Below are 21,250 nucleotides of genomic sequence, written 5' to 3'. Positions count from 1 at the left end.
ATGTCCTCTCACACGGCGGTTACTCAGACAAGGTGGTGTTCACACTTTAGGCCTCCAGAAAAGACTCCACAAGCCTAATCTACAAGAGCATTTGGACACAATTCAGACACTTTGTTCTGAGTGCCTATGTAGATTTGAACAAAAACAATATAGGATATACTGAATTCCTTAAGAACATAAGAAGAGCTAGGATGTTAAATGTAATGACATTATGGTCTCTATTGCTGAGCGTTTTAGCTATATTCACCTCTTGGACCATATCCTGTGTTCCAGTTAGGACTAAATCAAGAATTGCCTCTCCCGTCGTACGTTCCAGAACAAGCTGCTCCAAGAAGCAGTCATTTCTGGTGTCTAGAAATTGTATTGCTGCATCCCTTCCTGAGGTGGCACACACCCAGTCAATATGAGAATAGTTGAAATCCCCCATTATTATTGTGTTTTCTGCCTTTGTAGCCTCTCCAATCTCCCTGAGCATTTTATAGTCACCACCATCAAGGTTAGATGGTCATTGGTCACAACCTTCAGGTTGTCTTAGACTTCAGTTTCAGTCCTAGCTGCTTATGACTACAGATATCAACCAGTACTTTAAGGTATAATCTAACCTCTGAGGACTGACTGATTTCCTGCAAGGAATTTTAATATTGTTCTCCTGGCATTAACAGATCAACCATTTGAATTACTAAGCTAAAATCTTTCTCTGTTCCTCTCCATTAATGAATTATTTTTCCTTATAATGTCAGCTGTCGGTCTGTGTTAGGAGACTCACCCACAGGGCATTAGTGTGCCTCTTTCATGATAATAAGGTGTATTGAAAAAGCTGTTGACTTTGTTCCTAAGATATATCTGACGCCTGGAGAGTATCGGGAGATTGCCCTACATCTTTCACCAAAATTCCTCACGAAATAGGATAAGTGCTGCTACACATTACATGTGAAAAGACTGGTTAAATACAGTATGTCAGGAGGACAGCTTTTTACAGAAAACCAATCTCCCTTTTGTGACCCAGGAATGAGGGAAGAAATGTATAGATATACAGTGTTTATTTAGTGGCAGTTCTTAACATTAGCTAGCTTTACAAAGTGGTGTCCTGTGATCAGTCCCTGCCTCTTGGTAGACAAATCTTGCAGAGCGCTCAGTGTTCACCAGGAGTATAATTCCCAAGGCTAACCAGACACCTTGTAGTCTTAGGAAAGAAACTAGAATATAAACAGTTTTTCTCCCAGCAATAACAGTGTATTTTACATTTCCCCCCAGCATTTACTGCATCACAAGTTCCTTCATTGGCACTTAACTTTCCCCTTCCCTACTTTTATTGCAGCTCCCTTCAGGTAAGCAGCTAGCCATTGATATTATAGCTAATAAGCTGCTCAGGCAAGTTTATTAGAATTCTTTGTTTGGTTCTATAACCTAGCATGTGAGCTTATTTCAGGGGGGCATGCTGTGCATGTACAGGAGACATGTTTGTGCTGACAGCACAAAGTCAGTGTTTGATTCGTTCTGTTAATGGTAGTAGTGACCACGGTAATAGTGACAATAATATAATAAAATGTAATATCCCTGTGGCATGAAAACACCACAGCGGCCCAGTGCTGTAGCATTCAATTTCAGAAAGGGGAACTACACAAAAATGAGGAGGTTAGTGACACAGAAATTAAAAGGGTACAGTGCCAAAAGTGAAATCTCTCAAGCTGCATGGAAACTTTTAAAAGATACCATAATTGAGGTTCAACTTAAATGTATGCCCCAAATTAAAAAACATAGGAAGAGAACCAAAAGAGAGCCACCGTGGCTAAACAACGAAGTAAAAGAAGCAGAGAGGGACAAAAAGGCACCCTTTAAAAAGTGGAAGGGAAATCCTAGTGAGGAAAATAGAAAGGAGCATTGACACTGGCAAATGAAGTGTAAAAATACAATTAGGAAGGCCAAAAAAGAATTTGAGGAACAGTTAGCCAAAGACTCAAAAAGCAATTTTTTTTATGTACATCAGAAGCAGCAAGCCTGCTAAACAACCAGTGGGGCCACTGAACAATGGAGGTGCTAAAGGAGCACTCAAGGGTGATAAGGCCATTGCGGAGAAATTTAAATGAATTCTTTGCATCAGTCTTCATGGCTGAGGATGTGAGGGAGATTCCCAAACCTGAGCCATTCTTTTTAGGTGACAGATCTGAGGAACTGTCAGATTGAGGTATCATTAGAGGAGGTTTTGGAACAAATTGATAAATTAAACAGCAATAAGTCACCAGGACCAGATGGTATTCACCTAAGAGTTCTGAAGGAACTCAGATGTGAAATTACAGAACTACTAACTGTAGTCTGTAACCTATCATTTAAATCAGCTTCTGTACCAGATGACTGGAGGATAGCTAATGTGATGCCAATTTTTAAAAAGGGCTCCAGAGGTGATCCCGGCAATTATAGGCCTGTAAGCCTGACTTCAGTACCGGGCAAACTGGTTGAAACTATAATAAAGAACAATATTGTCAGACATATAGATGAACATATTTGTTGAGGAAGAGTCAACATGGTTTTAGTAAAGGGAAATCATATCTCATTAATCTACTAGAATTCTTTGAGGGGGGTCAACAACCATGTGGACCAAGGGGATCCAGTGAATATAGTGAACTTAGATTTTCAGAAAGCCTTTGACAAGGTCCCTCACCAAAGGCTCTTACGCAAAGTAAGCTGCCACGGGATAAGAGGGAAGGTGCTCTCCTGGATTGGTAATTGGTTAAAAGATAGGAAACAAGGGTAGGTATGATTGGTCAGTTTTCAGAATGGAGAGAGGTAAATAGTGGTGTCCCCCAGGGGTCTGTTCTGGGACCAGTCCTATTCAACATATTCATAAATGATCTGGAAAAAGGAGTAAATAGTGACGTGGCAAAATTTGCAGATGATACAAAATTACTAAAGATAGTTTAAGACCCAGGCAGACTACAAAGAGCTACAAAAGGATCTCTCAAAACTGGGTGACTGGGCAAAAAAATGGCAGATGAAAATTAAAGGTTGATAAATGCAAAGTAATGCACATTGGAAAGCATAATCCCAACTATACATATAAAGTGATGGGGTCTAAATTAGCTGTTACCACTCAAGAAAGAGATCTTGGAGTCATTGTGGATAGTTCTCTGAAAAAATCCACTCTATGTACAGCGGCAGTCAAAAAAGCAAAGAGAATGCTGGGAATAATTAAGAAAGGGATAGATAATAGGACAGAAAATATCCTGTTGCCTCTATATAAATCCGTGGTACGCCCACATCTTGAAAACTGCGTGCACATGTGGTCGTCCCATCTCCAAAAAAATATATTGGAATTGTTCTCCCTCTCTCTCTTTTCAGTGCCATAGAAAGTAATTCACATGCTTTACTTTTTTTAAAAAAAGCTGTAACAAGTGGCACGAACATTATGCAAACTGACAGTGTGGGATATATTTGCACAGCACCTACATTTTTAGAGGGTGGGTGTCTGTTTGCTGCCTGTTTATGCTCATTGCTATACCATAAAACAAGAGAAAGATGTCTGCAACTAATTTCTATCTGGTCTGTGTTGAAGGATGAGAGCACAAAATCAGTTCCATAGTGGAGATCAACATCCTGATCTTAAAGATACACTTTCAACAACCTCCATTCAGCTGGTTAAGCCTCAAGAGTGTTCAGCACTGTGACTCTTGTTAATACTGTAGCAACTCAAGCCTGGGCCCTCCCATAATGAATCATTCATCTGAGATACTACATCCTATCCTCATTCATGAAACACAGTTGTTTTCAGAAGCAACGTTTACTCCAAGAAAATGAGGGCTGACATCAGGATACTTATATACTATGCAGAATGCTTAATGGGGGAGAGAAATTAACTTTGGAAGATTTTTTTCAGATAGTGAGCAAGTGTCACATTCGGCATGGCAGCAGTTTTCAGAAAACTGAAAAAGAAAATAATGCTAGCCACTTAACTAGCTGCCATTTTCCAAAATGGCTTCCTTATAATCTTAGTACTTTCTACTTTTACCTTTTTGGGGAAGGGAGTTAGGAATGTCAAACAGAAGTCTGTATGCTTTTGATAAGGTAAAACTACTGAGTAGGGTATCTAATAGCACCAAGTAAAGATATTGTCAAATGGGCATATTAATGATCTCTCCTAAATAAGCATATAGGGTATAAATAACTACCAAAAAATGAGTAATTTCCTGCCAAGAAACACTAATTGAACACGCTGCTTAGAAGCTTATCAGAAGGTTCACTGTTTAACTAAACACATTTCAAAAAATAGTAGGTGGCTTTAAACTGAGTTGCTATCTTCCACTTGACATGATGTCAGCATAGGAGACCTATGGGATCCTGTTCTTCTCATACACTAGAATGCAGTCAATGGTGAAGTTACAGCTACTTAAGACAGTGTAAGATCACAATCATGGCCTTGATTTTCTGTTTGATGTACATATTAAATGAATGGACTGGGCTAGGGCAAATTAATTAACCTAACTATAGCCATATAGGGAAGTGAAGTGCATAATATTAGTTGTCTTCAGATGGTAAGATGATGACGTATTACCAGCATTGAGTGAAAGCCATCACCAAAGAGTATTTTAATGCAATAAAGTGAGTAATGTGGTAAATTAATTTGGCTACATTGACAATTGGATATAATCAAACATATGCATTTTTAGCATAGAAAGAAGAAAAAAAATGGGGTAAGTTTGTGTGGGGTCATAATGATCTAATTGATTAAACATTTATTTTCATAACCATTTCCAAGTAAGATATACAGTCTTGCTCTGTTTTAAGATGGGAGGCTTGCCATTGTTTTCAGTAGGAACAAAATATGGCTAAAAATATTCGCTTGCTAGTAGAAATGACGGCTGATGTGGAAAACTAATATTCAAATTGATGGCATGCTCAGTGTTGCCCAATTGTGCAGTTTTTGATGTTTCTTAGAACCCAGATTCCTGGAGTCCTGTGAATACATCAGAACCTCCGCCTTTATTAAACAAAACAAAACACACGTTTTCTGCTCTCATGGTTGTGGAGAAAGCATAAAAAGGTGAACTTTACAGCACTGGTTCCCCATTTTTTTTTTTTACCTTTGTGACCGCATTTCCCGCCTTATTGTTTCCTGTGGCCCCAGACAGCATGGAGGATGCCATTGCAAAATGGCATCCTCTGCACATCTTGACCTCACACATATGGTGCATGCAAGGTCAGGCTTCATGGAGGGTGCCATTCTATAGAGCAAAATGGCGCTCTCCATGCACTTGGATCATACAAACGAGATCATGCTATGTGGCACAAAATGGAGTTCTCCACACACTCCAGGTCACCGCAACCTTATCTGCTGATAGCACAACCCCATTTGTGGTCACAGTCCCTAGTTGGGAGCCGTTGCCCTAAAGGCTTAAACAACCAGAAGGCAAATAAGAACCATCACAATACAAAAGTATTCATGATTTTTAAGTCAGTCTCATGATCTTTTGAGGCCAACTCATGATTTTTAAATGCTTGAAGTTGACAATACTGTATCCTCACTGCAGTGCTCTCAAATGAACATGCTTGCCAGATTTCAGGGTTATAAAACCACAAGTGTGATGAATTCTTGTATAATCCTGCTTCACTGATTTTAGATTTCTTTGAAAGAGAAAGTGAAAGAAAACTATTGCAAAACCATTTCCTGCATGCACTGCTGAGCTTGTCTCCTAAGGGCTATATTTCCTCTTCCCCTCCTCCAGCTTTCCTGTTGCTATAGTTGCACAGAGAGCATAGGAAAGCAGCAGCAAAGATCATGGTTTCAGCAGCACTTCCTTCTGACATCAGGGACAGAATTGTTTAGAATTAAAGGTTAAAAGAATAAAATAATAGTTAACTGACATGCAAGGGCAGTTTCAATTGTTTTCAGTACTATCTTAAGCTTTTAATGTAGCAAGTGCTTGTGCTGCATTTTGCACAGCCTCTTGTCAGTGGAATTCAACTAGCGCTGGCAAAAGGAGAAAATTGACTTAATTGTGACACTGTTGCCATTAGGAAGCATAGGATTATCTGCTATGATTCACTGAGGGATGCTGCTGTCAAAGAAATTACAAATTGACATTTCCAAAGAGCATACAGAGGTACTTGGAAGAAGCTACATTGGTAAACAAATTTGAGAAGCTGTCTATTGTCAATATGCTGCTTGTTCCCATTTCAAGGTGAGTGAAATAATAACTTGAGAAAACCATGTTATGCCCTGAACCTGCAGATATTTACACACATCAGTTGAACAAACTGCTTATGTACCTAAAGCTTCTCAAATTTAGTAGTGTTTGCAGCCTGAACTCTCATCCAATGCATGCCCATAATGTAAATAAAAATCAAAAGTGCAATCAGTGCGCCCCTAATGGAACCTCTAACTTGTTTTATTACCCCTTGGCACCATCAGAAAAGAAATTGTTAGTGCTTTAAAAATGAACACTCATATTTTTATTAAACAATGGTTTGTATTGTCCCAGTCAGTGACTGGAACTCAGTTGTGCTGGGAGTTGTCTAAACAGTCTTTGCCCCAAGAAATCTGGATCTTAAGCATGGGGAGTTTTTAATGCATGATTGCAAGGTGACCTTATTTGTGAATAAGGATTTAAACTTACTTGTACTTTGTTAGTGCTGTAAATTGCTACTGAAATGAAAGGGCTACTATAGGGAAGTGTTTGTATGCTTAGCCTTTTCATCCAACTGGGGGAAAAAAGGTATTAAGAGTTATCACTCTAACAAACAGGTGTCCTTAAAGGTTTAATAATGCTGACTATGGGCTTATTAGAGTATGACATATAACTTAATCATTATTTCACATGATACTAGACATTGCAGTAATTTTAAATAAGTAATTTAAGATCGTGCCTATGAAGACAGCACATCTTTGACACTTGGCTACTGGTATGTTACTCTTTTGTCTCTAGTTTGTTGAAATATTCTATTTAAATCTTCACACTAAGGGAAAAAGTAGTTTTGATCTTCAGAACCAAGTTGATAACTACTGTAGTTTGTGAGGATGGCTGTATTCCATTCACTTGTAAGCAACGTTTATGCCCTTTCCTCTACCAGATAGCTCTAAAAGGGATATCCGATCTTCAGATTACTGTCAAGTTGAATTGTGAATTCTTCATTCCTTCTGAGCCAATTTTATTGGGCCATAATTTAGAGACTGGCCTTGGAAATTTATGCAAGGTTTTTTATACATACAAATTCACATTTGTGTGTACAAAGCTGCATATAGTCTCATAGGCCAGAGGAAAATTTGGTCTTGGAGGGGTTTTGTTTTGTTTTTGTTTTGTTTTGGTTTTTTTTGGACTGCAGCCCATGGCCTTCAGGTGTAGTATCAGATTTTCTAGTCAGCTGCTGAGACTATTTAACAATCAGGAAATACATTGCCAAACCATGTCCTAGTATGCCTTTTTTGTCTTTGCACTGTAGCAACAATCTTTGAACTAATCATGTGCTGATGAATGCCTCAGTGATGAAAACTGTTGAATGAAGTTCATGATTCCCCAAATCATTATTCAGCAGTTCATCACATTGCTGCAAGGGATTTAAAAGATAGAAAGGCCATATTCAGTTTTTAATTGCTCTCCGAATATCACAAGCTCCTGCTCCATTCTGCAGACATGTACAGAATTTCAACCAGAATCTCAGCAGTGAGACAGTCAGACACAGACACGTATACTGCTGCCAGAAAGCACCACAAGAGGCAAAACAAAAATTAGTAGACTTTGATTCATATTTTCTTCCTAGCAAAGGCCAATCAAAGACTACTAAAACCATGTACTCTTTCCGTCTGGGTCTGCTTGGCAAAAAAACAGAAAAATACAAGAGCCCCCATTTGCAGAAGCAGAAGCGTTTTGCCCAGTAAATTTTTAAATTTAGAAAATGTATTAACATACCACAGAACCCTCAAAACAGATTTCAATTTACTCCTCCTAGATTTTGGTGGCAAAACATCCTGGCCACACAAACCAAGAGAGCATTCTATGTGGAAAAGCTGGCTTCAGTAATTATTACTCACAAGTCTAAACAAAGTGATGGATTTTGTTTTCCATTTCAGGTCTCCTCTCCCATCTAACCCCAAGAGGAAAGATTTTTTTTTCTTTTCTTTTTTTCCCCCCGCAAAAGTCAATTCCACGGTGGACAGATCCTAGCACTTATAGCAGTCCGTTGATGGAACACAGAGAAATATACTTACAACTCACTTCTTCCAAGCCAGCTGTTTTTAGGAAATGTTTAGGCATGTGTGATGATTTCCTGAAGGGGAGAGAGGTGGGGAAGATGGGGAAATTAAAAAAAGAAAAGTTTAGCATTATTTATAATAATTATTACCAGGCGCTCCTGTGTACTCATAGAAGTTAGTATTTTTGAGGTAATATTTTAAGAGATCCAGGACAGCAGGATCAGAGTCAGTCAGTGCTGCTTTGACACTCAGAAGCTTTTCTTGCACTAGCCCTAGGCTAAGTGTGTATGAGCCATGCCAAAGGATGCATTTGTACCTGTTACTTTATGTGCAATATTTTTCTTCAGGTTAGTCCATCCTCTAAATACTTAACTTAGTTGTATGTAGATTTTAAGTAATAAGTGCTGTGACAACTGATTATTTCACTAATCATAGTCATTTCATTTTCCTTTTACTCCCACCACCTGCCTGCGTGTAGCCACCTATTGTCTCATCAGCCTTACAGTCTGTACTTTGGGCCAGGTACAGGGTGTTGGTGTGTGTTTGTATGTGTGGGTGTGTACCTTGCATAGCACAATGGTGCCCTCATCCCTGACTAGGGCTTCTGGGCACTACCACAAATATGTAATAATAATGGGTGTTTTATTCTATGCCAGTTTCATGATGTGAGATGCTGGTGTTGAGAAAGGTCCTTTCATAGAAGACTCAGATGGCTCTGGACATTTTCTTTGGAGTAACAAAGGAATTACCATACTGCCTCAGTCCAATGGGCCATCCAGTTCAGTATCCTGTCTCTAGCAGTGGCTGGTCCTACACGTTTTCAGTGAATTTTTGACCCAGGAAATGCAGCCATTTTCTAACAGCTTAGTTTTGAAAAACATGGATGCACATTCTAGAAAGTGTAGTTGACTAATTTTCTTACCATCTCCATATTGAGGAGCATTCATGGCTTCATTCCCCACAGCCTTGCACCTACAGCTGTGCAGTATAGGTATAAAACACTAGCATTCTGATATGGTAGCATTTTACTTCCATTTTACAAGCTACAAGTGGCTATACAAGCTGCAAGTAAATGGAGAATTAAGACCTGAAACTTCATAGTGCTGGTGACTGTGTAAAATCTCTTGTGTATCTCTCCAATCTCCTCCCCCATAGGCATCAGCTGATTTGGTTTTCATGTGCTCTGATATGTTTTCTGTAAACTTTTCCTTTTTTTAAAGTCACACAGACCATTTGGACCTAAACCACTTGATGATGGCCCTTTCATTAACGCTGTTACGCAAATTCTTGGTCATGATGCCTAATCAGAAGTTGACCTACCACAATTGCAATAAGTGTTGGGCTTCTCAATCTTTAAACTATCTGCCACTTCACAATTCTGCAGAAATGTTTCTCTAAGACAAGGGGTGACAATAGCCCTCTATTTATATAATCTTTTCATTTGGCTAAATTTGTGCATGTTAGGTACTTGGAAAGCCAACATAAAGAATACAGAATATGCATAGAAAGATCTATATCCCGAAGAGCTTTTTTACAAAAACAAAGTGTTGTAGTCAGCATTCTGTAAGACAGAGCTGCCATTTTAAATGCAGAGCCTTAGGAGATCTCACTTTTAAAAAGAGTATAACATCAGAGATTGAATACAGCTAAGCAAACATCCAGGAGTTCCAGTGACATCACAGATTGCTTGAATTTGTTGTGTCGTTACTTTGTCTTCAGTTGTGTGCATATGTAGTTTTTACAGCCCTTAGCTACCTGTGTTGTATCCTTTCTCTACATATTCATACACATAAAGAATGGTAGCTGTGAGAAAACATTAGTTTAACTGATGTTAAGGGAGATAGTTTGTAGCAGCATTATAAGCCATAAAAAGCAAAACAGGCATAATGGAAGAGCAGAAATACCTTTAATTATATAGAAGACCACATTGCTGCCAGGAAGGTATAATATGCAAGCGTGTATAACATATGCAGAGAGGAGAAGTAGGGGAGAGACGTATTTTAGTAGCTAGAGCACAGGTGGGCAAACTTTTTGGACCGAGGGCCACATCGGGGTTGTGCAACTGTACGGAGGGCTGGGTAGGGAAGGCTGTGCTTCCCCAAACAGCCTGGCCCCCGCCCCCTATCCACCCCCGCCCACTTCCCGTCCCCTAGTTACCCCCCTCAGAACTCCCAACCCATCCAACCCGCCCCTGCTCCTTGTCCCCTGACCGCCCCCTCCCGGGACTCCCGCCCCCTATCCGGGACCCCTGCTCCCTGTCCCCTGACTACCCTGACCCCTATCCACACCCCCGTCCCCTAACTGCCCCCCCCCGGGATCCCACCCCCTATCCAACCCCCCCTGTCCCCTGACTGTCCTCCTGACCCCTATCCACATCTCTGCCCCCTGGGACTCCCACTCCAAACCCTCCCTGTTCTCCATCCCCTGACTGCCCCCACCCAGAACCTCCACCCCATCCAACTGCCCCCTCCTCCCTGACTGCCCCCCAGGACTCCCCGCCCCCTTACCAGCAGCAGGAGCTCGCAGCCGCGACACCCGGCCAGAGCCAGCTGTGCTCCCCACGCTGCCCAGTGGGAGCAGCAGGCCAGAGCGTGGTGGCGTGGCTGCGGGGGAGAGGGGGACAGCGGGGGAGGGGCCAGGAGCTCAGGGGACAGGCAGGACAGTCCCACGGGCCATAGTTTGCCCATGTCTGAGCTAGAGGGTAGAGAAGTCACTAATCTAGTAGTGGAGGAAGAAACTCTGTAATTGAGACCCACCCACCTGTCTCTTAATGGGCTTCTTTTGAAAGGCTGTAATATTGCCCAGCCACTTGCTGTGTAGGCGTCAAGACCTCAAAAAAACAAAAAAGAGGAAGGTCTAACCATAGTGTGGAAAAAGACAGGCAGATCAACAACATCTATAAAAAGAAAACCTTCAAAACAGAGTTGTAAAAATGTCTAGCTCCCAACAAAGCTGAAACATGTTTGCACTGGCTGACCCAGCTGTTTTGTTGCAGTAGCTCAATGCTCAAGAGAGAAAGATAAAAAAATATCTTGGTTTATTGGCAATCAGTTACTATGGAAGAAAACAACATATTGAAGGGCTTTGTCTTTCAGACTGGAACAGGGCTGAAGGGGGCAAGAAAAATAATTGGCTTTAGTGTATGTAAAAATGATGTTAGTGGAGAGACGATGGATAATGAACAGGGTATGGAACTTGCTTGATAATAAAAGGAGAACATTCTACTGAAATGGCAATTTGGTGCAATTTTATGCTTTGTCTGAAATTATAAATTCAGACCTTATTTTTGTTGCTGCTGTTATAATGCACAGGTTTGATTGTTTACTTCTATGTGGTTAAAGCATGTAACATCAGATTGCATTAAAATATTAGTTCCAGATCTATACACACAGTATTGTTCAAAGAGATCTAGAGTATCCTGGGATTTTTCTTAGCTGAAACCGGCAATCCTGCTGACTTGATGGCATTCCATGATGCAATGTAAAATTGACTAGAAAATGAAAATTGCATGGAGGCCGAATAGAATACTCACAGTAGTTCACAGGCCTTTACTATCCCTTTGTTTGCCTTCTTAGTTACCACCACCACCACTATCATCACTGTTACCCAGGAAGGCATTCTGCTAGGATAGTGGGAATGGAGAAGTTATGAGCTGCCCAAAGCCATAACAAGCCATCCTTTTTCAGTCTGAGGTTCTCTATTATCTAATTTTCCAAAGCAGTACTGTCTTGTTGTTTTTTGGGTTTTTTTTTTTGCTATCCGCAACACTCCCCCACCCTGTAGCATATATACATTCTATTACCCTCCCTTGTAACAAGTCCTCCAACTACATGAGTTGTTTTTTTTTTTGTTTTTTTTTTTTGTTTTTTTTAGGTACAGGTGAGAAAACAGAGAGGAGCTGAACATGCTTAATTGGTAGTGTTGACCAGCTTGAAGGACTGACTCATTTGTTATCAAATCCAATAAAATGTTAAGGCAGCAAAATTTTGTTCAGGTTGATGAGGCAAAAGTACTTATGAGACAGTGTGGATAGCATCAGCTAGATCATCATCTGTACTTGCACTAACTGGATTTGTCTTTCCCTTTTCACACTCCATTTATTTGCACCTGCTTGTCCTCAAGTGAAACCATAATCCTTTGTCTGTGATATGTTGCCATGGAAATGACAGTAATAAACCTGGAATTTCTTAATTCTTTTTAAGATCAGGTACTCCGGGAGCAGGAGAAAAGGAAAGGTTCCTTGTTAAAGACACACTGTTAAGATGCCCACTAGCACTGTAGTATTTGCACTTCCAGTGCAGACCTTATTTTGGGGTTCATGACTCAGGCTTGGTCAAGACTTAAAAGTTAAATTGACATAGCCACATCATTCATCATGGGTGAGAGAAAAACCACTCTAAAAAACCAACCTAACCCCCAGTGTAGACTCAGCTATGTCAATGGAAGGATGCTTCTGTCAACATAGCTACCACGAAAGCTTATGCTCCAATACTTCTGTTAGTCTATAAGGTGCCACAGGACTCTGTCACTTTTTACAGATCCAGACTAACACGGCTACCTCTCTGATACTTGATAGCTACCATTGTTCACAAAGGTGGTGTTACTACACCAACAGGGAAAAAAATCCTTCCATCAGTGTAGGCTGCATCGATACTACCAGATTAAACCGGCATAACTACGGCACCAGAGCTATACCACTGTAGTTTCCCTAGTGTAGATATACCCGCAGCATCATAAATTTGCTCTTGGGTCACAATTGGCATAGAAGCTCTCAGCCTGGGAGGAAGAGGAGTCAATACAACTTGATAAAGAAATTCAAAATTGATGTTCAAAATGGCACACTCCCCTTCTACTGTGTGTCTCAGTCTTGCAAAGCTGTTTGAACCCTGTTTCATTTTACACAGCATGCTGTAATGCAGTACAGATTAAGGGGGTTTAACTTATTAAGCACCCATGAGTGTTCCAAATCTGAGACAGAAAAATGTAATTCTGAACATAAACCAATATTGCAAGTAATATCAATTACTACCATCTTTTGTCACAGTACTATAGAAATGTGCGATACATTACACACAAGAATCACTTTGAAATGCAGCCACCTCTGGGATGGAATATGGCCATTGTTGAACAGCCCAAAACTCTTATTTAATTAAAACTTCAGGAAAAATTAAGGTAGGCAATCCAAATGGAAATATGTTCAGGGACTCACCAAAAGCATCAAGGGATTTTTGTCAGGACCATAAATGGTTATGACCTTGGTTTGATGTCTCCTTTGAAAGACAACTCCAACAGTCACAGTGCCTTTTAAATGCCAGTACAGATTCAATGCCAAGCACACTAGCACTATTTCTTGTAGTGCGTTGACGTAGTACTGATTGGACTGTTTGTTTTTCTTGTGAGATGAGACAAGATCACACATCAAGATCTTACCACTCTGGACATACTAGTGGCCTTTGGATCGAGGTTCATGAAATCAATAGTCTTCCCATTGACTTCTGAGATCTTTGGATCAAGCCTGAAGGTTGCACAAAACAGCAATTAAAAAAACGAACACTTTTGATTCGTGAAAAGGGTGCTTAAAAAAAAAAAAGCTGGGGATTTAAAAAGTTGTGTGCTATTTTGTACATTTATGCCATCATCCACACAATACAGTAGGTTTTTAATTTAACTACAAACCTTGTTCTAGTTGTGTGATGAATTATGTAGTCCAAACAAGCTCAGCTTTAGTGCTATACTAATCGCAAAAGTCTATTGAAGACTAAACTTTTGTTCTTTGGTATACAGAGGAATTTTGCTCCATTTGGAGCTTAACTAACTGGAATTATATCAAGGAACTCAAATAACAAGATTTTTCAGAAGCTTTTGTCTTCCAACAAACGATAATGAAATAAAATTTACAGATTTCCTTACAATGATAGGATCGCCTTGCTTTTCAAGCTCTTACCATTTTGCAGTCCCTTGTAATCTCATCTAACAACGCCAGTTATCTAGCAAAAAGCATTTGCCATGTATAGAGTTTTAAAACTTATTTAAATGTGCCTCTTTGTTTCATCTTACGGCAACTAGTTCTTTTCCAGAGGTGCTTCTGTCAGCATGATTGTGTACTTAATGTTGCTTCAGTATCCCTTCATAGCATTTTCTACCAGTGCAGCATCTGCCTTTAGGTTGGAAGGGCAGACTAGTGGTTTCCCAGTGCAAATGACAGTGGTGCCCTTGCTTGCACTAGACAGCTGAGAGATGGTGACCTTCCTGTAATCCGTTAGGGGGAAATCTATCCCCATTCATTTAGAGTTGTCAGTGTGTTGTCAGTGCCCCCTGAACTCCAGATTGTCTGGATCAGATGCGATCACTTCACCACCTAGCCTGTTAGGGCCCAGTCCCGCTCCCATTGACTTCAGTTATGTAGGATCAGGCTTTTGTATAGTGTGTTGTATTTTAAAATTGTAATGTATTAAAAGAGTGAGTCAGACAGCACAGCCAATCACCTGGGATTTAGGCGTAAACTCAGGGTTTTAATGGCTCTTCCAGCACAGTCAGTAATGGTGCAGATCTTTGTTCAAACACACAAGCTCAGAGAGGGAAGGGAAGGCAGCTGTGCTGTGCTAGCCCAGGTGTGATGTGAGGTCAGATAAATAACACATTTGAAAGAGGGGGGGAAATATTGACATGTCCTGTGTTGTTCATGTAACTAAGTTAATCACGCAACAGAGCTTCGGAATAGAGTTTGCATTTAATTTCATAATATGTCTGACTCCAGTTAACAGCTCTTTTCAGCTGTAAATCCTCGAGTTTCAGAAGAAGAGGTTTAACCTGCTCTATGCAACCGTGAAAGGCATCTGCTTTCTCAAAGCTATCTTTACAGAAAGGAATAACGACTGGGTCCTGTGGGAAAAACGTAATTAACACTGGTTAATAAAAGGGATGCCTTATTTTTCTTAAAGCCCTTTTGATCAATAGCAGCAGTTTTGTCATTGATTGGAAAGGAGAATTTCTAATTTGAAAATAATTTAATGGGGTCTTTGTCATGTGCACAGTGCAGCATTATACTTAAGGGTGTGTTGGCATTCTGATCCTAAAGCTTGTTTGTGTTTGTTGGTAAAATTTCTAATGAATAATGGAATAACAGTACGTGCTCCAGTAAGGTTGCAGCTGGGTAACCATTATAAACCTGACTATTACCACCTAATCTAAAATTCACAAATAAGTGACCTCAACCCTGGTAGCATAGATCTGGGGCTAAACTAATATTTTTATTCTGAATTTGTAACCAGTCAAGCAATTCCCCCAGTTATGACATCCGAAAAGAGATGTTGCAACACTAAATCAGACCTCCAAAGGGAACCCCAGACATTGGTGATTTACAGTGAGGTCTGAAGGTTAACTGAGGCTGAGTTTTCAGGTTCCCTAGGAATGTAACTGGATGCTCAAACAGGGGTGTGAAGCTGGTTGTTCCACTCCCATTTCTTACTACAAGTGGCTGAAAAATGAGTCAAGAAGTTAGAGAGTTTGAGAATGTCCCTCTGTGGTAACTCCCCTTACTGACCCTCCAAAAGCCAAAACTAATGGTGCTTGGGTAATCCCCAAAGAAACCGAAACCCTTGGCATTTGCATGTAATCCACTAGCAGCAGTTTTTATAAAAATTACTTTCCTGCAGGGGGGCTTCTGGAGCTTGACAAGCTTGAGTATTGCACTTGACACTGTCAGGCTCCTGTGACTAGTTTTCACAAGACTCAGTATCCATAGCCGATTTAGTGTGCCCCAAGAAAATAGGCTCCTTTGGATTTGAGTCCAGCCTGAAACCGAACACCGAAGAGGTTAGTTCGAATCCAGGGATTCCTATCTAAATGCTTCTCACTCCTCTGAAATTCAGGATGATTTGGTACATTTTGTCCAAAATGTCTCAGATAAATTCTCCCCTCAAAGGTTACACTCATCTCCCAGTGACATCAGTGAGAACCCTGTCTCTGTATCCAAAAGCAATGAGCAAGTGCCCAATTATGCAAACCTTCTTTTCATATGAAGTCCTTCCTTTATTTAAATCAATGGTGACTCTCTGGTCATATACTTCTGAGGGAGCAGGAGCAGGCTGTAACTCGCCTCAGGGACAGAGATTTGCAGTCCTGCACCACCCCACCACTTACAGTCACGCCACCCCAGAAGGAGTTACAGGAAGCTGCTTCTTGGGGAAGAGCATGTTCTTCAGTTAGGCATGTGAGTGGGGGGCTTGCATGCAGCACCACACTTTGGAGTGTGCGGCATTCTTTTCTTTTTGTGTCCAGTTGGCTCTGCTGACCCATGTAGAGATGGGAGAGGGGCCAGGGTTCTGCTTTGTCTCCATCCGTTTTGAGTGGTTAGGAGGGCTGGCAGGAAAACCAGAATTATTCCATATTGTGAAAGACTGGCCCTTAGTTCTCTGGAGTAGCGACTGTCATGTTTGCACAGTGGCTATTGCAATGGGGCCCTGTCTTGTTGCGGCCTTTCTGTGCTATTGCTATGAATAATATTTAATATGTTCATATTGTGGTGTGGACACGCCCCATTCCACTATTCTACAACATTGTTTTAAACAAGTTTTTTTACATTTGCAAAAAACAAATACAAATTTTGATGATGGGGGGGGGGGGGGGAAGGAGCACACGACCATAGTGCTCTTATGAAGAGAAGAAAGGATGATGAAAATTAACAACTCTATCCAGTCATTGGAATAGTATTTTAGTGACAACCTGACAATATCTCTGCAAATCCATGTTGTTGCAATGTCAAGACAGTGGTAAAATTTTGTCAAGGTTAGATTGTGGAGGCTAAAATATGATGATTGCAAGAGCTGAAACAGTGCCAGTGTGTTTTGTTGATATGGGGACACGTTCTGTTTTCAGTTACAGTAACCACCATCAGTGGACCAACTACAGTTTTATAACAGCGTAATTCAGGGGAAGATTTGGCTCACCTTGTTGGCATGCAAAATAGTGTTACAAAAGAACCCCCCCCCCCCCAAACATTTCTATTCAAGTAATGTTATGTTTGAACTATGAACTGTAAAAAAGAAAATTCAGTCTCAAGGCTGCCAGAGGGTTACTCAAACCCATTGTGAATAGCTGCAGTGGTATAAATTGTCTTCTAAAGTTTCTGGATAATACTGCATGAAATGCTGAAGTGAACATAATAATTTGATCTTTAACAGGTGTGACTAGTTCTGCTTTGAGCACCCCCTGGACTACACTTATTAGAGCCGAATTATTTTCTTAGGTGATAGACTATCAGAGCAGAGATCTATCTTTCTACATGTGTACCTCTCCAATCAACAGCAATGGGAGACCTGGTTATGTAATCAAAGAAGTAATTCACAGATGAGACCCATTGTATTGATTTTAATGGAAAGCTTAAACCTTGTAGTATAGTGGTGAAGAGCTATGATTTATTAATATCGCCCAGTGTTCTAATACCTGTGATAGAGAAGAATGCTGTTATGTATCAGCATAAGCTGTCCCTTTGACTTTTCTTAGGTGCCTGTCAAGCTCTCAGGGTGGAATCCCATAAGTCATCTCCATTTTTAGACTGGATCACCAGGTTACAGTACCGCTGTTTACTGGCCAGGTTCTCATTAGGCCCACTTGTGCTTTGGTTCCTGCTATAGGCTTTCCTTTGGGACCTAAACTCAGTATGGAAGTGCAGTAACAGGACAGCTTGTTCAAAGCAAAAGTATTTCATTATCCATAGGAACATAACCAGAGAAGAAAAGTGTTAAAACAACCAAAAGGCCTGTATTCATATCATCTTATGTCCTTCCTTGCAACTTTAGGTAGGCTCCCTTGCTCAGGCATCCCTTAGCATTGGGCTGGGTGAGACACGTTGCACCCCTGAAGCCTCTGCCTCTCTGTCTGACCCTCAGACAAGTGTCTCTCCTGAGTTCAGACTGGCTTTTACACATTTCTGAGACATTTGTTTGTCCTGGGACACATGAACCTGGTTGATCCGCTGGGTCAGATGCAGACTTTTAGCAGTGGATTCATTTTATTGTCCGTTTGAGCATAACGAAATGAATTACAGTTATTGCCTTTTTCACTGGGTACATGTGGAGACCTCCAGATGAAATTAACTCTTAGTCGGGGTGGCTTTAGCATGGGTTCAATCGCACCTACAGAAATCATGAAATCAAGGGTGCAAAGGACAGGCAAACAGACTTTTCCTGGTTCATTGTGGAGGGGAGGCCCCAGATAGGTGGGGGTGAGGAGTAAGCCCGCCTTGCAATCACCCTGTAGCTGCAGCTTCTGTCCCATGGTTCTGGGCCCTGCTCCCCACTCCTGGCATGCAACCTGGTGCATGGGATTTCAAGGCTAGCTAAGTCACAATGCCAGGAGCAGGGCCCAGCCCCACAGGACAGGAGCCACCACTATGGGATGAATTCAGGGTGGGCTTGCCCTTCAGCCCTCACCCCTCCCACTAGAATTAGGGTTGTGGTGCCAGCGGTGGGGGGGTAGGAGATGGTGCTGCTGCAGGTGGGAGGTGCTACCACAGCAGATTAGTATAGTGCACCCATTAAATAGGAAAGCTAATAGAAAGGCCCCTGCCCTCGCCACACCACTATATTCAACTAATCATTTTCAAACTTTATCCACTGGAACAAGACACTCTCCAAAATAAAAGTATCCAGAGATGAAGTAAATTGGGGATAACTCCATGTGTAGACAAGCCCTAAAAAAAAAAAAAAAAAAAAAGCTAATCAAAGACAAAACATAATTTGTTTACAAGGTATTTAAAATTCAGAAATGCAAACTCTCTTCTGTGTTCTGCTCTGTGTTCTGTCACCTTGCTACCACTTCCCTGCTGCAGCACAAACAGAATGGTTTGTGTTTCATGCACTTTAATTATAAAGTAAGTGAAATCCTTATTGACTGACTGAAGTTTTATTCAAAATTTAAAGTAATGTAGACCCTTCCATAAATATTCTGATTTGTAGTGCCCATTCAAGGGCACTCCTTCCATGTCACCTGCTCTCACAGATTAAAGACTCCAATAAAGTAAATAACCCTTTATAAATTAGATACATCAGGCCAAATTGATTCCTGGATGGAGCTACATCAATTGAACATAGACGAATATGTCCTGTTTCCTCTGCCTCTTTTTGTGCCTCTCTGAGAATTGGTTTTTGGGTTAAAATTTGAACAATGCTAGTAAATGAAGGAATAAATGCTGATTATAAAGCATGTATTCACAGTAGGTTGCGCTGAAAGGAGATATGATTTGTGAAGAAATCCATTGGGGCTGTATCTTGATGTTGGGGTGGGGGAAGAGGCAGAAAAGGACAAGATTTAGAAGAAGCCTAGTTAGTGGTGTTAATTAGCTCAATCGTAAAGGATAAAGTTGTGCCTGTATCATTGATCAGTTATAAGTCATGTATTTTTGTACGTTAATGCTGCTCGTCCTTAGAGGTTACTGCTTGAATGTGTTGTACTAACCTGGCTCTGTGGAGCTCTGATTGGTGATATTGATTTGTTCGGTGGTAACCGATTACAGATGGAGGTTGGATTGGACTGTCAACAGTTGAGTAATTTATTAAGGAAGTTAATATAGCATTATTATGTATTGTAAGCCTGACACATGTTTCTGCTGTGTTTGTATTTAAGTGTGATGCAAGTCCAGCATGAGAGTCTAATTTATATATATTTATTCTAAGTTGATAAACCTGTAGCATTCCAAGCCAATTCCCTTCATTTTGGCTATTTACATAATTTTAATAGACATTTCTCTGACACTCATCACCCTCTTAGCTAAGTGCCTCACAAACATTAATGGATTAAGCCTGACATCTTCCCAGGGATGTAAGAAAGTATTATTTTACCAGTGGGGAAACAGGCTCATAGTAGTTAAGAGGCATGCCTATAGTCACAGAAGATGATGATGATGATGATAATTAATAAAAAAAAAATCTAGGACTTTTCATCCATAGATCTCAAAGGATTTTATAAGGAAATCAACATCATGTTTCCCATTTTACATATAGGGAAATGGAGGCACAGGGTGGTAAAATGACTTGCCCAGTGTCACCCAGCAGGCCAGTGTCAGAGCTGGAAATAGAATCCAGAAGCCCTGAGCTCAGTCCCCTGCACTAGCCAGTAGACAAATTTCTAACTATAACAGACAAATACAGATATAAGAACTACTGAGTGCACTGTGCATGTATATACTTCTAGTCTTGCAGCGGAGTCCTTACTAAGGCAAAACTCCATTACCCTATCATTAAGGACTCGGGGTGAGGCCTTTTGGAGTGCCTCTGCTTCCACCTTCTTCGGGGACGACAAAGACTGCTTTTGCTGTTTGTAGCCCAGATTTCAAAAATCACGACTTAATATAAACCGAAGCTTGTTCCCTGCAGGTTGCTTTGTTGTTAAGAGCCATCCTAGGCTGTCAACAAAATCAGGTGGAAGCATGCAGTTTGTGGTAGATTATGATGACCAAACTGCTTCAGAGAAATATACAGTATTTGTTCTGTGTTCTGTTAAGATGACGTACAGCCAGTTACTAATACATCTGCTTACCCATGCTAAAAATCTCTCCCTCTCGTTACCTGTGTGCCCAGAAATACAATTGCCATCAACTCCTAACAGGCTTCACAACTGATTCTTTCAGGGGTTTTTTTAGATTTTCAGGCTTGTACCTTATGTTTGATTTTATCCGTTTGCTTTGAGAATTTCCCTGTTTTGTCCAGCAAAAGATACATTTTAATCTATTGATCTTGTAGACAGAGCAATTTAATGAAGGGTTTACTGGGCAAAACTGCACAAAGCAGAACGGCCCAGTTTTTAAATCCTTGCACCTCTGATAGTATGACACTCCTCTTGAATCTCTCCATCTTAGTAAAGCTCTTGGCCCAAAGCCCAGGAGGAACTACTTAAGCATTTGCGTATTAAAGCAGCTTTGAGATATACTTTAGTGACACTGAATTAGTATTCAGCGCACTCCCCTGTATATGGGGGGGAGGGGATCTATGGAAATGATGGAAGAGTGAGATTCAATTTCCTGCTCACTTTATGGAAATAGGTTGCTAAAAGATTCATTGGGCAGAGTGT

The 21,250-nt window shown here is 40.7% G+C and overlaps 1 protein-coding gene across 3 annotated transcripts in view; it reads left to right on the top strand.

Annotated features, from left to right (window-relative positions):
* ANKH (ANKH inorganic pyrophosphate transport regulator) overlaps positions 1-21,250 on the top strand; it is a 152,896-nt gene that overhangs the window by 52,818 nt on the left and 78,828 nt on the right. Inside the window, exon 1 of one of the 3 annotated variants that reach the window (XM_065584241.1) lies at positions 5,751-6,173. The exons of the other annotated variants lie outside the window; for them this stretch is intronic. The gene's annotated coding sequence lies outside the window, so the exon portion shown is untranslated. Of the gene's footprint in view, positions 1-5,750; positions 6,174-21,250 lie in introns of those variants that run through there. 3 annotated transcript variants of the gene reach the window in all.

The sequence above is a fragment of the Chrysemys picta genome, chromosome 2 (genome assembly GCF_011386835.1).
Source record: "Chrysemys picta bellii isolate R12L10 chromosome 2, ASM1138683v2, whole genome shotgun sequence".
Taxonomy (NCBI): Eukaryota; Metazoa; Chordata; order Testudines; family Emydidae; genus Chrysemys; species Chrysemys picta.
Note: the sequence above shows the minus strand (reverse complement) of the source record. Positions and strands in the feature narration are given on the sequence as shown.